The sequence below is a fragment of the Hyperolius riggenbachi genome, chromosome 7, assembly GCF_040937935.1.
Source record: "Hyperolius riggenbachi isolate aHypRig1 chromosome 7, aHypRig1.pri, whole genome shotgun sequence".
NCBI lineage: Eukaryota > Metazoa > Chordata > Amphibia > Anura > Hyperoliidae > Hyperolius > Hyperolius riggenbachi.
This window is the reverse complement of record NC_090652.1, coordinates 298,174,880-298,191,458: the sequence shown is the minus strand read 5'-3', so window position 1 is coordinate 298,191,458 and position 16,579 is coordinate 298,174,880. Positions and strand designations below refer to the sequence as shown.

General features: G+C 45.8%; 1 long non-coding RNA gene across 2 annotated transcripts in view; it reads left to right on the top strand.

The window, feature by feature from the left end:
* LOC137525157 (uncharacterized) overlaps nucleotides 1-16,079 on the top strand; it is a 144,614-nt gene extending 128,535 nt beyond the window's left edge. The window contains exons 4-5 of one of the 2 annotated variants that reach the window (XR_011022875.1): nucleotides 408-550; nucleotides 15,768-16,079. This is a non-coding gene — a long non-coding RNA (uncharacterized lncRNA). Of the gene's footprint in view, nucleotides 1-407; nucleotides 551-707; nucleotides 956-15,767 lie in introns of those variants that run through there. The other variant, XR_011022876.1, reaches the window with a different exon arrangement.
* The last annotated feature ends 500 nt before the right edge of the window (nucleotides 16,080-16,579 follow it).

The following is a 16,579-nucleotide window of genomic DNA, read 5'->3' as shown; positions in this document are numbered from 1 at the left end:
AAATAAATACCTAGTTTTACATTATAAATTAACTCATTACTTCCCACACGCTCCAATTTTTTTGTTTTTTTTTTGTAATAAAAAGAAAAAAAAATTACAATAAAAAAAAATATACATAAATAGTTACCTTAGGGACTGAACTCTTTAAATATTTATGTCAAGAGGGTATAAAACTGTTACTTTATAAACTATGGGCTTGTAATTAGGGATAGACGCAAAACTGAAAAAAATGCACCTTTATTTCGAAATAAAATATTGGCGCCAAACATTGTGATAGGGACATAATCTAAATGGTGTAATAACCGGGACAAATGGGCAAATACAATACGTGGGTTTTAATTATGGAGGCATGTATTATTTTAAAACTATAATGGCCGAAAACTGAAAACTTTTTCTTTCCTTGCCAGCAGGCATGGAGCGCTCTCTGCATACTGGATCTACATACTTTGGCACTCTTATTAGCCTGAGGAAGCGGGCTTAGACCTGTGAAACGCATTGCCTGTTATGAAAATGAAATTCTCTTTTTTCCTATGAGAATGTCCTTATTGAGGTAAGCCACCTCCTTTATCGTTTTTACTGTTGTTTTGAACTCAGTTTTATAAACCCCTGGTCGCTTCTTTACTCTCATTGTGCTTAGTCACCCCCCTCCCCTTTGTGGGAGGGGTTCAAAAATGGACCATGTTTGAAGCCGTTATTGTCTTTTAAAGAAGAAGCGACCACCACCAGTCCCAGTCTGGGACACCCCGAGTGGAGAGGACTTCATTATCTCCACCTGCTTCCTGTGCTCGGTTGCCCCCAGCAACCCACCTTTGTGAGTAGCCCTTTTATCGTGATATTGTTTTCAGTGTTACTGACACACTGCACCAGTTGGGCTCCCGATTTTTGTTTTGTCTCTTCTTTCCAGGGTGTCCCGACACCCCATCCACTACGTCTAAACCGAGTAAAATAAGTTAAAATAAACACATGATGTACCTGCAAATGAATATTACATACTTACCTCGCTGTCAGTTCCTCTCAGAAGCTCATGATTTTCTTCTAACAATGATTCCTTCCAGTTCTGACAAGATCTAGTCGTACTTGTCTCTGAAGGCCTTAGGGCTCTCTTCCACTATATCGGTTGCTGTCAGTTATAACTGAAAGGACAACTGATGTACAAGGTAATGTCCATGTTCCCCTATGGCTCAATAAACATACATATATCCAGGCACATCGCCTCTAGTTAGGACATTAAATAAATTATTAGGGAAAGGGAGGTGCTGAAGGGGGTGTGGCTAGAAAACAGCAAAAATCTATTAACCCTTCGCACACTCACATGCAAATGTTCACACAATTGCATTCACAGATTCACTCATCCAGGCACAACTGTTATCCCTACAGCTAAATTAAAAGCCAGGGTTTTAGTTCACAGAAGAATGCATTCTTATGCTTAATCACCTATACTGCGCAGAAGTACCCAGGTAAACATAGGTGTCCTAACTCTGGCCCTGTAACATGCATAGTGCAGACATGCAAACACATTCATTGCATCAAACCTATCAATGGATTAGGAGCACACATCCTAACTTCCTCTCCTGGGAAAGACAGTGCATCTTACCAATCGCACAAGGGAGCTAATGTTATGTGTCCATGTGCACAATGCGCATACACCAGCATAAGCTGTCTGCATGCTGACAAACATACAGGGGAAGGGGGAGTGCACCGAATTGGACCCTAGCCACAGGGGTCAATGATAAGAATAAACATACATATATCCAGGCACATCGCCTCTAGTTAGGACATTAAATAAATTATTAGGGAAAGGGAGGTGCTGAAGGGGGTGTGGCTAGAAAACAGCAAAAATCTATTAACCCTTCGCACACTCACATGCAAATGTTCACACAATTGCATTCACAGATTCACTCATCCAGGCACAACTGTTATCCCTACAGCTAAATTAAAAGCCAGGGTTTTAGTTCACAGAAGAATGCATTCTTATGCTTAATCACCTATACTGCGCAGAAGTACCCAGGTAAACATAGGTGTCCTAACTCTGGCCCTGTAACATGCATAGTGCAGACATGCAAACACATTCATTGCATCAAACCTATCAATGGATTAGGAGCACACATCCTAACTTCCTCTCCTGGGAAAGACAGTGCATCTTACCAATCGCACAAGGGAGCTAATGTTATGTGTCCATGTGCACAATGCGCATACACCAGCATAAGCTGTCTGCATGCTGACAAACATACAGGGGAAGGGGGAGTGCACCGAATTGGACCCTAGCCACAGGGGTCAATGATAAGAATAAACATACATATATCCAGGCACATCGCCTCTAGTTAGGACATTAAATAAATTATTAGGGAAAGGGAGGTGCTGAAGGGGGTGTGGCTAGAAAACAGCAAAAATCTATTAACCCTTCGCACACTCACATGCAAATGTTCACACAATTGCATTCACAGATTCACTCATCCAGGCACAACTGTTATCCCTACAGCTAAATTAAAAGCCAGGGTTTTAGTTCACAGAAGAATGCATTCTTATGCTTAATCACCTATACTGCGCAGAAGTACCCAGGTAAACATAGGTGTCCTAACTCTGGCCCTGTAACATGCATAGTGCAGACATGCAAACACATTCATTGCATCAAACCTATCAATGGATTAGGAGCACACATCCTAACTTCCTCTCCTGGGAAAGACAGTGCATCTTACCAATCGCACAAGGGAGCTAATGTTATGTGTCCATGTGCACAATGCGCATACACCAGCATAAGCTGTCTGCATGCTGACAAACATACAGGGGAAGGGGGAGTGCACCGAATTGGACCCTAGCCACAGGGGTCAATGATAAGAATAAACATACATATATCCAGGCACATCGCCTCTAGTTAGGACATTAAATAAATTATTAGGGAAAGGGAGGTGCTGAAGGGGGTGTGGCTAGAAAACAGCAAAAATCTATTAACCCTTCGCACACTCACATGCAAATGTTCACACAATTGCATTCACAGATTCACTCATCCAGGCACAACTGTTATCCCTACAGCTAAATTAAAAGCCAGGGTTTTAGTTCACAGAAGAATGCATTCTTATGCTTAATCACCTATACTGCGCAGAAGTACCCAGGTAAACATAGGTGTCCTAACTCTGGCCCTGTAACATGCATAGTGCAGACATGCAAACACATTCATTGCATCAAACCTATCAATGGATTAGGAGCACACATCCTAACTTCCTCTCCTGGGAAAGACAGTGCATCTTACCAATCGCACAAGGGAGCTAATGTTATGTGTCCATGTGCACAATGCGCATACACCAGCATAAGCTGTCTGCATGCTGACAAACATACAGGGGAAGGGGGAGTGCACCGAATTGGACCCTAGCCACAGGGGTCAATGATAAGAATAAACATACATATATCCAGGCACATCGCCTCTAGTTAGGACATTAAATAAATTATTAGGGAAAGGGAGGTGCTGAAGGGGGTGTGGCTAGAAAACAGCAAAAATCTATTAACCCTTCGCACACTCACATGCAAATGTTCACACAATTGCATTCACAGATTCACTCATCCAGGCACAACTGTTATCCCTACAGCTAAATTAAAAGCCAGGGTTTTAGTTCACAGAAGAATGCATTCTTATGCTTAATCACCTATACTGCGCAGAAGTACCCAGGTAAACATAGGTGTCCTAACTCTGGCCCTGTAACATGCATAGTGCAGACATGCAAACACATTCATTGCATCAAACCTATCAATGGATTAGGAGCACACATCCTAACTTCCTCTCCTGGGAAAGACAGTGCATCTTACCAATCGCACAAGGGAGCTAATGTTATGTGTCCATGTGCACAATGCGCATACACCAGCATAAGCTGTCTGCATGCTGACAAACATACAGGGGAAGGGGGAGTGCACCGAATTGGACCCTAGCCACAGGGGTCAATGATAAGAATAAACATACATATATCCAGGCACATCGCCTCTAGTTAGGACATTAAATAAATTATTAGGGAAAGGGAGGTGCTGAAGGGGGTGTGGCTAGAAAACAGCAAAAATCTATTAACCCTTCGCACACTCACATGCAAATGTTCACACAATTGCATTCACAGATTCACTCATCCAGGCACAACTGTTATCCCTACAGCTAAATTAAAAGCCAGGGTTTTAGTTCACAGAAGAATGCATTCTTATGCTTAATCACCTATACTGCGCAGAAGTACCCAGGTAAACATAGGTGTCCTAACTCTGGCCCTGTAACATGCATAGTGCAGACATGCAAACACATTCATTGCATCAAACCTATCAATGGATTAGGAGCACACATCCTAACTTCCTCTCCTGGGAAAGACAGTGCATCTTACCAATCGCACAAGGGAGCTAATGTTATGTGTCCATGTGCACAATGCGCATACACCAGCATAAGCTGTCTGCATGCTGACAAACATACAGGGGAAGGGGGAGTGCACCGAATTGGACCCTAGCCACAGGGGTCAATGATAAGAATAAACATACATATATCCAGGCACATCGCCTCTAGTTAGGACATTAAATAAATTATTAGGGAAAGGGAGGTGCTGAAGGGGGTGTGGCTAGAAAACAGCAAAAATCTATTAACCCTTCGCACACTCACATGCAAATGTTCACACAATTGCATTCACAGATTCACTCATCCAGGCACAACTGTTATCCCTACAGCTAAATTAAAAGCCAGGGTTTTAGTTCACAGAAGAATGCATTCTTATGCTTAATCACCTATACTGCGCAGAAGTACCCAGGTAAACATAGGTGTCCTAACTCTGGCCCTGTAACATGCATAGTGCAGACATGCAAACACATTCATTGCATCAAACCTATCAATGGATTAGGAGCACACATCCTAACTTCCTCTCCTGGGAAAGACAGTGCATCTTACCAATCGCACAAGGGAGCTAATGTTATGTGTCCATGTGCACAATGCGCATACACCAGCATAAGCTGTCTGCATGCTGACAAACATACAGGGGAAGGGGGAGTGCACCGAATTGGACCCTAGCCACAGGGGTCAATGATAAGAATAAACATACATATATCCAGGCACATCGCCTCTAGTTAGGACATTAAATAAATTATTAGGGAAAGGGAGGTGCTGAAGGGGGTGTGGCTAGAAAACAGCAAAAATCTATTAACCCTTCGCACACTCACATGCAAATGTTCACACAATTGCATTCACAGATTCACTCATCCAGGCACAACTGTTATCCCTACAGCTAAATTAAAAGCCAGGGTTTTAGTTCACAGAAGAATGCATTCTTATGCTTAATCACCTATACTGCGCAGAAGTACCCAGGTAAACATAGGTGTCCTAACTCTGGCCCTGTAACATGCATAGTGCAGACATGCAAACACATTCATTGCATCAAACCTATCAATGGATTAGGAGCACACATCCTAACTTCCTCTCCTGGGAAAGACAGTGCATCTTACCAATCGCACAAGGGAGCTAATGTTATGTGTCCATGTGCACAATGCGCATACACCAGCATAAGCTGTCTGCATGCTGACAAACATACAGGGGAAGGGGGAGTGCACCGAATTGGACCCTAGCCACAGGGGTCAATGATAAGAATAAACATACATATATCCAGGCACATCGCCTCTAGTTAGGACATTAAATAAATTATTAGGGAAAGGGAGGTGCTGAAGGGGGTGTGGCTAGAAAACAGCAAAAATCTATTAACCCTTCGCACACTCACATGCAAATGTTCACACAATTGCATTCACAGATTCACTCATCCAGGCACAACTGTTATCCCTACAGCTAAATTAAAAGCCAGGGTTTTAGTTCACAGAAGAATGCATTCTTATGCTTAATCACCTATACTGCGCAGAAGTACCCAGGTAAACATAGGTGTCCTAACTCTGGCCCTGTAACATGCATAGTGCAGACATGCAAACACATTCATTGCATCAAACCTATCAATGGATTAGGAGCACACATCCTAACTTCCTCTCCTGGGAAAGACAGTGCATCTTACCAATCGCACAAGGGAGCTAATGTTATGTGTCCATGTGCACAATGCGCATACACCAGCATAAGCTGTCTGCATGCTGACAAACATACAGGGGAAGGGGGAGTGCACCGAATTGGACCCTAGCCACAGGGGTTTGTTTACCTGGGTACTTCTGCGCAGTATAGGTGATTAAGCATAAGAATGCATTCTTCTGTGAACTAAAACCCTGGCTTTTAATTTAGCTGTAGGGATAACAGTTGTGCCTGGATGAGTGAATCTGTGAATGCAATTGTGTGAACATTTGCATGTGAGTGTGCGAAGGGTTAATAGATTTTTGCTGTTTTCTAGCCACACCCCCTTCAGCACCTCCCTTTCCCTAATAATTTATTTAATGTCCTAACTAGAGGCGATGTGCCTGGATATATGTATGTTTATTCTTATCATTGACCCCTGTGGCTAGGGTCCAATTCGGTGCACTCCCCCTTCCCCTGTATGTTTGTCAGCATGCAGACAGCTTATGCTGGTGTATGCGCATTGTGCACATGGACACATAACATTAGCTCCCTTGTGCGATTGGTAAGATGCACTGTCTTTCCCAGGAGAGGAAGTTAGGATGTGTGCTCCTAATCCATTGATAGGTTTGATGCAATGAATGTGTTTGCATGTCTGCACTATGCATGTTACAGGGCCAGAGTTAGGACACCTATGTTTACCTGGGTACTTCTGCGCAGTATAGGTGATTAAGCATAAGAATGCATTCTTCTGTGAACTAAAACCCTGGCTTTTAATTTAGCTGTAGGGATAACAGTTGTGCCTGGATGAGTGAATCTGTGAATGCAATTGTGTGAACATTTGCATGTGAGTGTGCGAAGGGTTAATAGATTTTTGCTGTTTTCTAGCCACACCCCCTTCAGCACCTCCCTTTCCCTAATAATTTATTTAATGTCCTAACTAGAGGCGATGTGCCTGGATATATGTATGTTTATTCTTATCATTGACCCCTGTGGCTAGGGTCCAATTCGGTGCACTCCCCCTTCCCCTGTATGTTTGTCAGCATGCAGACAGCTTATGCTGGTGTATGCGCATTGTGCACATGGACACATAACATTAGCTCCCTTGTGCGATTGGTAAGATGCACTGTCTTTCCCAGGAGAGGAAGTTAGGATGTGTGCTCCTAATCCATTGATAGGTTTGATGCAATGAATGTGTTTGCATGTCTGCACTATGCATGTTACAGGGCCAGAGTTAGGACACCTATGTTTACCTGGGTACTTCTGCGCAGTATAGGTGATTAAGCATAAGAATGCATTCTTCTGTGAACTAAAACCCTGGCTTTTAATTTAGCTGTAGGGATAACAGTTGTGCCTGGATGAGTGAATCTGTGAATGCAATTGTGTGAACATTTGCATGTGAGTGTGCGAAGGGTTAATAGATTTTTCCCCTATGGCTCAAGTGGGCGATATTACAGGGAAATGGAGTGCTTCCCCAGAAGCTGTTTTTTCGAAATTTTCGAAATGGAGGACAGAAAATTCTATTGATCACAAAGGACAAACAGGACACAGGAGAGGAGGAAGAGATTGATGGGTAGACTATGCAGGAGGTAAGTATGACCTCTGTATGTTTATTTTGACTTTTTTGCTGTTCAGGATTGCTTTACAATCAAAATATATTTAAGAAATTGCATGACCTCCTCCACCCACTTCAATTCCTTGTCCCCCATTTAGAGTGGTGTAACCCTGGAACTGCAGAGCCTTACAATCTGGGGCTTCACCTCCATAGCTATACCAAACCTACATGGTCCATAAGTGGGGGGCGAACTGCCAAAGAAAGGTCGAATTACCATTATCCAATGTTATAGACAAGGAGCTCATGCCTGCACTATGCTAGGGGAGGAGCCGGTAACAAGTGGTGGTGTGGCTGGAGGTGTGGTAGGGGCGTGGCTGGAGGTGTGATAGGGGTGTGGCTGGAGGTGTGGTAGGGGTGTGACTGGAGGTGTGGTAGGGGTGTGGCTAGAGGTGTGGTAGGGTTGTGACTGGAGGTGTGGTGGGGGGGGGGACTGAAAATGCGGTAAGGGTGTAGCTGGAGGTGTTGTTAGGTGACTTCAGGTGTGGCTGGAGGTGTGTGGTGGTGGTAGGGGTGTGGCTGGAGGTGTGAGTAGAGGAGCAGTAGGGGTGTGACTGGAGGTGTGGTGGGGGCGGGTGATTGGAGGTGTAGTAGGGGTGTGACTGGTGGTGTGGTAGGAATGTGGCTAGAGGTGTGGTAGAGGTGTGAGTGGAGGTGAGGTAGGGGTGTGGTTGGAAGTGTGATAGAGGTGTGAGTGGAGGTGTGGTAGGGTGTGGCTGGAGGTGTGGTGGGGGGCGGGGTGATTGGAGGTGTAGTAGGTGTGTGACTGGTGGTGTGGTAGGGGTGTGGCTGGAGGTGTGTGGTGGTGGTAAGCGTGGGGTGAATGGAGGTGTTGTGGGTTTTGTCTTTTCCCCAAAATTGTTCATGCCGTAAAAACTCTCATTTCCTCTTCTCAGAGAGTTGGCACTATGGACTTGCTGATGATCTCAGTGCTGTCCAGAACAAGCAGTCCTCCTAATCACATCACACTCAGCTGTCCACTAAAACATGTACGGATTTAATCCTACTTTGTTTATTTTTTGTCAACTCAGAAGAACAGCAGCCCCATTCCTCAGCATTAAAGTCTGGCAACTGGAAAACTTTCCACAATTATTTGAAGATTTGCACCACACCCCCCTAATAAAATAGGTCCTATGTGCTAAACTAAGGGCTGGCTCCCACTACCAGCGCTTTATCAGTGCCAGTGATTTGTAAAGTTTTTGCTAATGCAATGCTATGGGGTATATTTAAAAAAATCACATGGCTCAAATGAGAACATACACATAGCATTAAATTAGCAAGAGCTGGCGCCAGGGCCGGTTCTAATTTTTTTCTTGCTGCTGCCCCCTGCTTCCCCCACCTCAGGGCTTGAAAGGGGTGAAAACAACATCATTCCTCCCTCCTACCCCATTGTCCCCCTTCAGTCCCCTTTCAGAGCTGGCGCTGCAGTGCGTTTTTGTAAATTTGCCTTCTGTCCATGCGGCGCTTCCATGCTTCTTGGCAGCTGGCTCTTTTCTACTTCCTTTTTCCCTACATGACGCGTAGAGAAACAGGAAGTAGAGAGGAGCGGGTTCCCGAGAAGCATGGAAGCGTCACATGGACTGGTGAGAGATTTACAAAAATACACTGCGGCGCCAGCTCTGCAGGGGGGCACAGGAGGGGGGACCATGGAGAGAGGGGAATGATGTCGGTCCCCCTTTCCACTTCTAACGGGCGGGTGTCACCCCCTCCAAGCCCATACCCCTGTTTACGGCGTTACTGTCCAAGCACCACCCCCAGGTAGTCTGCCGTCTGAAGCAGGATATTCAGGCTGCCTCATGGTAGCTCCGCCCCTGACTGGCGCTTAGTAAAGTGCTGGTAGTGTGAGCCAGCCCTAATACTTTTTTTTAATATATCAGGGTTGATTCGCTAAACCGTGCTTTGACAAATTGCAGGCCTTATCAGAAATAACATGCCTCATCAAAGTTAACACGCCTTATCAGAGTAGCATAGCGAGCGCTACAAACTTATGCCTGCTAATTGGCAATGACGAGAGCTCCACTCGCCCTGCCCTGAGCCCCTGCGGGTTTGTACCCAGGGCTGGGCCGAGGCATAGGCTGGAGAGGTTCCAGCCTCAGGGCGCAGTGTAGGAGGGGGCGAGGCAGAGGCAAGATAGGCTCCAGCCTCAGGGCGCAGTGTAGGAGGGGGCGCCAAATTCATTCAGCTGTCATTCCTAATTGTGTATGAAGCAGAAAGAAATAAGAAAAGGGCATACATGGCAGTGACTGCAAGCCAGATAACTACATATTAAGGTGTTGGGGAGGTTGTGGGCCCTGTGGCCCTCTTAGTCTAATAGCAATCAGTGTATGATGGCTCGGGTGGGAGGGATGGAGGGGCGCACTTTGGTGTCTCAGCCTTGGGTGCTGGAGGACCTTGTCCCGGCTCTGTTTGTAGCGCTCGCTAAACTACTCTGATAAGGCGTGCTATTTGTCATTTTAGATTCGTTTAGTGAATCAACCCCATCCTAAGTAGCGGTCACGTGCTTTGTACGCATCCTTTCAAAACCAGGAAAATAACTGCTGAAACAGTGGCTCAGTGCAGTATACCACTTATTCTCTATTAGTGCAATATTATTGTAGTGGTACCACCGTTTTACAGTCCTGCACATCCTCATACACAGCTTTGGGGAATATTCACTCTTCTCATGCGATTTTCCTGCTTGCACAAATTTGCAATTGCGAAATTTTTCAGGCCTTTTTTGGTGAAACTTTCTTGTCTTCTTGAAGTTTGTATGGGTTCCGAGGCAAATTTGCACCCTGTGATTTCTCTGTGCATACTAATGAAGGTCATTTACCTGAAAGTGTATCTAATGGACTTCAAAATCAAACGTTTTGTTTTTTTTTTTGCAAAAAAAAATAAAAAAAGTGTTCAGCATTGCCATTGGTTTGCATTGAAACGTGCATTGCACGTTGGGCATGAAAAATGCAAACTCCCCCCCCCCCCCCCCCGAATTTAAAACGCATAAAAATCACAAAATTCAGATCTCACACAAACTCATAAAAAGTGCGTCTACCTTGAAATAGAATAAGTGCGGCATTTGGGATTTTGGAAAATGTGAAATTGTTTGCCTTTTCACATCAGTGTGACCCCTGCCTTACCCCATTACTTCGGCACTTCAGCCATATTGCTGCGGTTTTAGCCCCCCCATGTAGGAGGTGGAGTCAGTGACAAACTGTGCAGAGCAGCCACAGCGGAGCACAATTACCTGGTCTGTCGCCTGCAGGGATGTAAATCATGGGCTCCCCCCAGCAAAACTTTCCTTGCCTCCCCCTAGTGACCCTCACAGCCTGGGGAAGAGCAGGATTATCCACCAGGCAACCTAGGCAGGTGCTGGGGGCCCAGTGGGCATCGAGGGTCCCATTTGCCACTTCTTTCGACCTCTCTCCACTTCAGCTTATCAAAAGGACCACAAAGTGGCCCCAAATCTAATACCTTGCTAAGGGCCCCATAAAACAAGTATGGCCACCATGATCTTTACAACCATAACAAGCGTAGTCACAAAAACAACCGATGTGAAGGATGGATCCCTTTATTGTAGGGAGTGAAATAGTATTTGGAGCCGCCTCACAGCTCTGGGCCCTCCTGCATGGGCTGCTCCCCTGTAGATATGCTCCTGGTCGCCGGGTCTTCTCTCATTTTGCACTGTGCCTCCCATCATCATTGGCCAATCAAAATAGGATGTGTGTGTATATGCACCCTTCTATCTTCAGAAAACCATCTCTCAGTGACCTTGGTAGTGCACCCAATCTCAGTGATCTCTGCAGAGCAGACCCGGGACAAGGTCCTCCAGCACCCAAGGCTGAGACCCTGCTGTGGAGCACTAAATCTCATTGATACCATGTAAACAAAGTAACCCACATTTATTCCTTATGTATTGTACTTTTTTGTAATTGTTGTATTATTTGAAACAACTTATGTGACTCAAACAAGATGGTAGATGTGTCAGAAAGTGTTATTTCAAATTTAAAGGACTACTGTAGGGGGGTAGGGGAAAAAAGTGTTGAACTTACCTGGGGCTTCTAACAGTCCCCCGCTGACGTCCTGTGCCCGCGCAACCACTCACCAATGCTCCGGCCCGCCTCCGGTTCATTTCCAGAATTTCCAACTTTAAAGTCGGGAAACCACTGCGCCTGCGCGGCCGCGCCCTTGCTCATGATGACGTCACCGGGTTTATACTGTGCAGGCGCAGTACAGTCTGTAACTGGGCAGTACGCTCCCAGTGACGTCAGCATGAGCAAGGGCGCGGCCGCGCAGGGGGTTTGTGACTTTAAAATTGGAAATTTCTGAAGTGAACCAGAGGCGGGGACCGGAACATTGGTGAGTGGTTTAGCAGGCACAGGATGTCTGCGGGGGACCATTAGAAGCCCCGGGTAAGTTCAACTCTTTTTCCTCTACCCCTCCCCCCCTACAATTAAATATATTTTGATGAGCATACGTATATGTTAATAAAACCTTGGCCATGAATTGCCTAACCTTTCAGGAATCCTCTCTATGTCCTGATATGAGCCAGGAAACGGGTACAAAGTTTTGCAACTTAAAAGCAAACGTTTTAAAATAACTTCAGACCTGGTTTGCGGTGTCACCTATATAAGTAGCACATGTGATTTCGCAGAAGTCTAAGTAAAACTGAAAGTGTTTTCTGGACTTTGGCAAACTTTCATCCCTTCTCCCTGAGTTCTATCCATCAGTCTGACCTTTCCACTGAGTCTTCCCTCCCCTCTGAAGTCTCTTACTTGTCTCAGAGGATCTTTGCAGCTGTTCAGGAGATTTTTCAGTGATCTCCAGACCATAAGGGACAGTTCACATTGGCTTCTGGGTAGGACCGGATTTACCATAAGGCACCGTAGGCACGTGTCTACAGGCGCCTGATGATGGAAAGGCGTCTCACTCCTCTTTTCGCGAACATTTACTCGAATTGAAAATGGGATTTTTGATGCCAAAATTACTTTGGCAAAAATTTGCAAGCAACTTCCCTCCTTCCCTACGCAGAGTCCCGAGCAGTGTGTAAATGAGAGTTCACTCACCCAACTCTGGGCATTCCACTGACCAGATCTCCCTTCAGTCAGGGGCATGTCCAGCTGCCTACTTGAGGGCACCACTAGATTACTTAAAGAGAACCCGAAGTGGATCTTTGGGGGGCAGATGGGACACAGAGACACATTCTCTGCCTAATGACATGGCTCTGTGTCCCCCAACTACCGCTCTCTGCCCCCCCCCCTCCACCGCCGCACTATGGCCCCCCGAGATTAGCGACAAGGTAAACAGAGGGGAGAGGAATTCCCTGTTTAAAACGCCCGCCGGCGGCATTTCTACAGGGTTACTTGGGCTGCTCTCTCCCTTTGGCCACGCCTCCTGCCGCTCCCCCGCCTCCCTGCACACTAGGGGCCTGATTCACAAAGCGGTGCTAACAGTTAGCACCCTGGTGAAAAGCCCTTTATCATGCCTAAACTCAGTTTAGGCATGATAAGTTTAGGTGTGATAAGTTTAGGTGTGATAAGTTTAGGCATGATAAGTTTAGGTGTGATAAGTTTAGGCATGCTAAGTTTAAGCGCCAACTGCGTTAGCACCGCAGTGCACAGCTGATCAAAAGTTTTACGCTAGCAAAGACTGGTGCACTTTGTATAAAGTTTAATGGCGCTGCTTTGCGTGCGGGACTTTGCAAGCGATCTAAACTTATCTAAACTTAGCATGCCTAAACTTATCACACCTAAACTTATCACACCTAAACTTATCACGCCTAAACTGGCTTTTCACCAGCATGGTGCAATGGTTATCATGCCTAAAGTCTTTTAGGCATGCTAACTGGGTTAGCACCGCTTTGTGAATCGAGCCCTATGAGAGACACACAGTCTCTCAGTGCAGCGTCGTGACCCAGAGGTCACACAAGTGAAAGTGGGCCATTGCGACCCACGGGAGCAGCGTTTTTTGCGGCTACCTGATCCGCTCAGCTCTGCGGATGAGGTAGCCTACTTTTTTTTTATTTTTTGAGCCCACCTGTTGTGTTTACTTAACCCACCTCATCACTGCACATAACTACCTGTTGTGTTGAGTGAACCCAGCTCACTGCATATACCTACTACCTGTTGTGTTGAGTGAACCCAGCTCACTGCATCCTACTACTACCTGTTGTGTTGAGTGAACCCAGCTCACTGCATATACCTACTACCTGTTGTATTTACTTAACCCACCTCATCACTGCACATAACCACCTGTTGTGTTGAGTGAACCCAGCTCACTGCATATACCTACTACCTGTTGTGTTTACTTAACCCACCTCATCACTGCATATACCTAGCTTTGTGTTGAGTGAACCCAGCTCACTGCATATACCTACTACCTGTTGTGTTTACTTAACCCACCTCATCACTGCACATAACTACCTGTAGTGTTGAGTGAACCCAGCTCACTGCATATACCTACTACCTGTTGTGTTGAGTGAACCCAGCTCACTGCATATACCTACTACCTGTTGTGTTTACTTAACCCACCTCATCACTGCATATACCTAGCTTTGTGTTGAGTGAACCCAGCTCACTGCATCCTACTACTACCTGTTGTGTTTACTTAACCCACCTCATCACTGCACATAACCACCTGTTGTGTTGAGTGAACCCAGCTCACTGCATATACCTACTACCTGTTGTGTTTACTTAACCCACCTCATCACTGCATATACCTAGCTTTGTGTTGAGTGAACCCAGCTCACTGCATATACCTACTACCTGATGTGTTTACTTAACCCACCTCATCACTGCACATAACTACCTGTAGTGTTGAGTGAACCCAGCTCACTGCATATACCTAATACCTGTTGTGTTGAGTGAACCCAGCTCACTGCATATACCTACTACCTGTTGTGTTGAGTGAACCCAGCTCACTGCATATACCTACTACCTGTAGTGTTTAGTGAACCCAGCTCACTGCATATACCTACTACCTGTTGTGTTGAGTGAACCCAGCTCACTGCATATACCTACTACCTGTTGTGTTTACTTAACCCACCTCATCACTGCACATAACTACCTGTTGTGTTGAGTAAACCCAGCTCACTGCATACACCTACTACCTGTTGTGTTGAGTGAACCCAGCTCACTGCATATACCTACTACCTGTTGTGTTGAGTGAACCCAGCTCACTGCATCCTATTACTACCTGTTGTGTTTACTTAACCCACCTCATCACTGCACATAACTACCTGTTGTGTTGAGTAAACCCAGCTCACTGCATATACCTAGCATCCCCCCGAGATGGACAAAATGGACAAACCAGGTAGAGGAAGAGGTAGAGGCAGACCCAGAGGAAGGCCACCAGGCACTGGCATGTCTGTGCGAGGTGGTGTTGCTGTGATTTCGTGCGGACCTGCCCCAAAATACAGTGCTCAGAAGAAGGCACGTGCCATCACTTCCCAAAATCGTGAGGAGGTGATTGAGTATTTAAAGAGAATCTGTATTGTTAAAATCGCACAAAAGTAAACATACCAGTGCGTTAGGGGACATCTCCTATTACCCTCTGACACAATTTCGCCGCTCCTCGCCACATTAAAAGTGGTTAAAAACGGTTTTAAAAAGTTTGTTTATAAACAAACAAAATGGCCACCAAAACAGGAAGTAGGTTGATGTACAGTATGTCCACACATAGAAAATACATCCATACACAAGCAGGCTGTATACAGCCTTCCTTTTGAATCTCAAGAGATCATTTGTGTGTTTCTTTCCCCCTGTTCTCATGCACTGAAGTTTCAGGCTGCTTGTTTCTTCCTGCAAACAGCTTTGCCCTTGTCTGTAATTCTTCAGTATGTGAAAGCCCAGCCAGCTCAGAGGACGATTTATCCAGCTTGTAAAAGATAAGAGAGAAGAGAGAAGCTGCTCTAATCCTTAATAACACACAGGCAGTGTGCATAAAGGGGCCTGGAAGGGGGAGTTCATAGCAGAACCACAACACTGAAGAACTTGGCAGCCTTCCAGACACAGGCCGACAAGTCTGACAGGGGAAAGATACATTGATTTATTACAGAGACAGTGATAGTATAAAGTGCTGCAGTAAGCCAGAACACATTAGAATAGCTTTTTGAACTTGTAGGATGATAAAAAACAGGATGCAATTTTTGCTACGGAGTCTCTTTAACACAGAACACCTCATCTCCCGCAGCCACCAGCGCTACATCAAGCACCACATCCGCTGCATTTGACACTTCGCAGGAGTTATTTGGTGGTGGTGGTGGTGAAATCACGATTCACAGCCACTACTGCAACAACAAGAAGAAGGCGCAGGTACACCACCTCCTACGTCTGAGTTAGGTGGCGATAGTATGGACGTAACGTGTGTGGATGTGGATGATGGACCACCTGAAGTTGGTGCAGTTGAGGAGGTTTCTGAGGAAAGCGCAGCTGGCCAGGAGGACTATGATGACGATTATACGGATACCACATATGTTCCCGGTAGAGGAGATGACCAGGGGGACAGTTCAGAGGAGGATTCAGAGAGGACTAGGAGGAGACGACTCCATGATAGAAGCAGAGGGAGCTCGTCCTCAGAAACAGCTGGGGGCAGTGTCCGGCGCCATGTATCGCCAGCTATGGCCAGACAGCCAACATGCCCTTCAACGTCAGCTGCTGATGCCACCGTAGCGCCATCACCCCCAGGTTGGCTCAGCGGTTTGGAAATTTTTTAACGTGTGTGTCTCAGATCGGAGCAAAGCCATCTGTTGTCTCTGCCAGCAAAAATTGAGCCGTGGAAAGGCCAACTGTCACGTAGGGACAAGTGCTTTACGAAGGCACCTGGAGAGAAGGCACAAACAGCTATGGCAAGAACACCTGAGGAAAAGCAGCACCCCTCAAAAGACAAGCCGCGGAGAACAACCGCGGCAGCCATCACAGGGGGCTTCTGCTGCTCCACGTTCCCATGGTATTGTTCGTGGCTGGGGGGAGGAAGAATGGATACACTTTTAAACAATTTAAAAA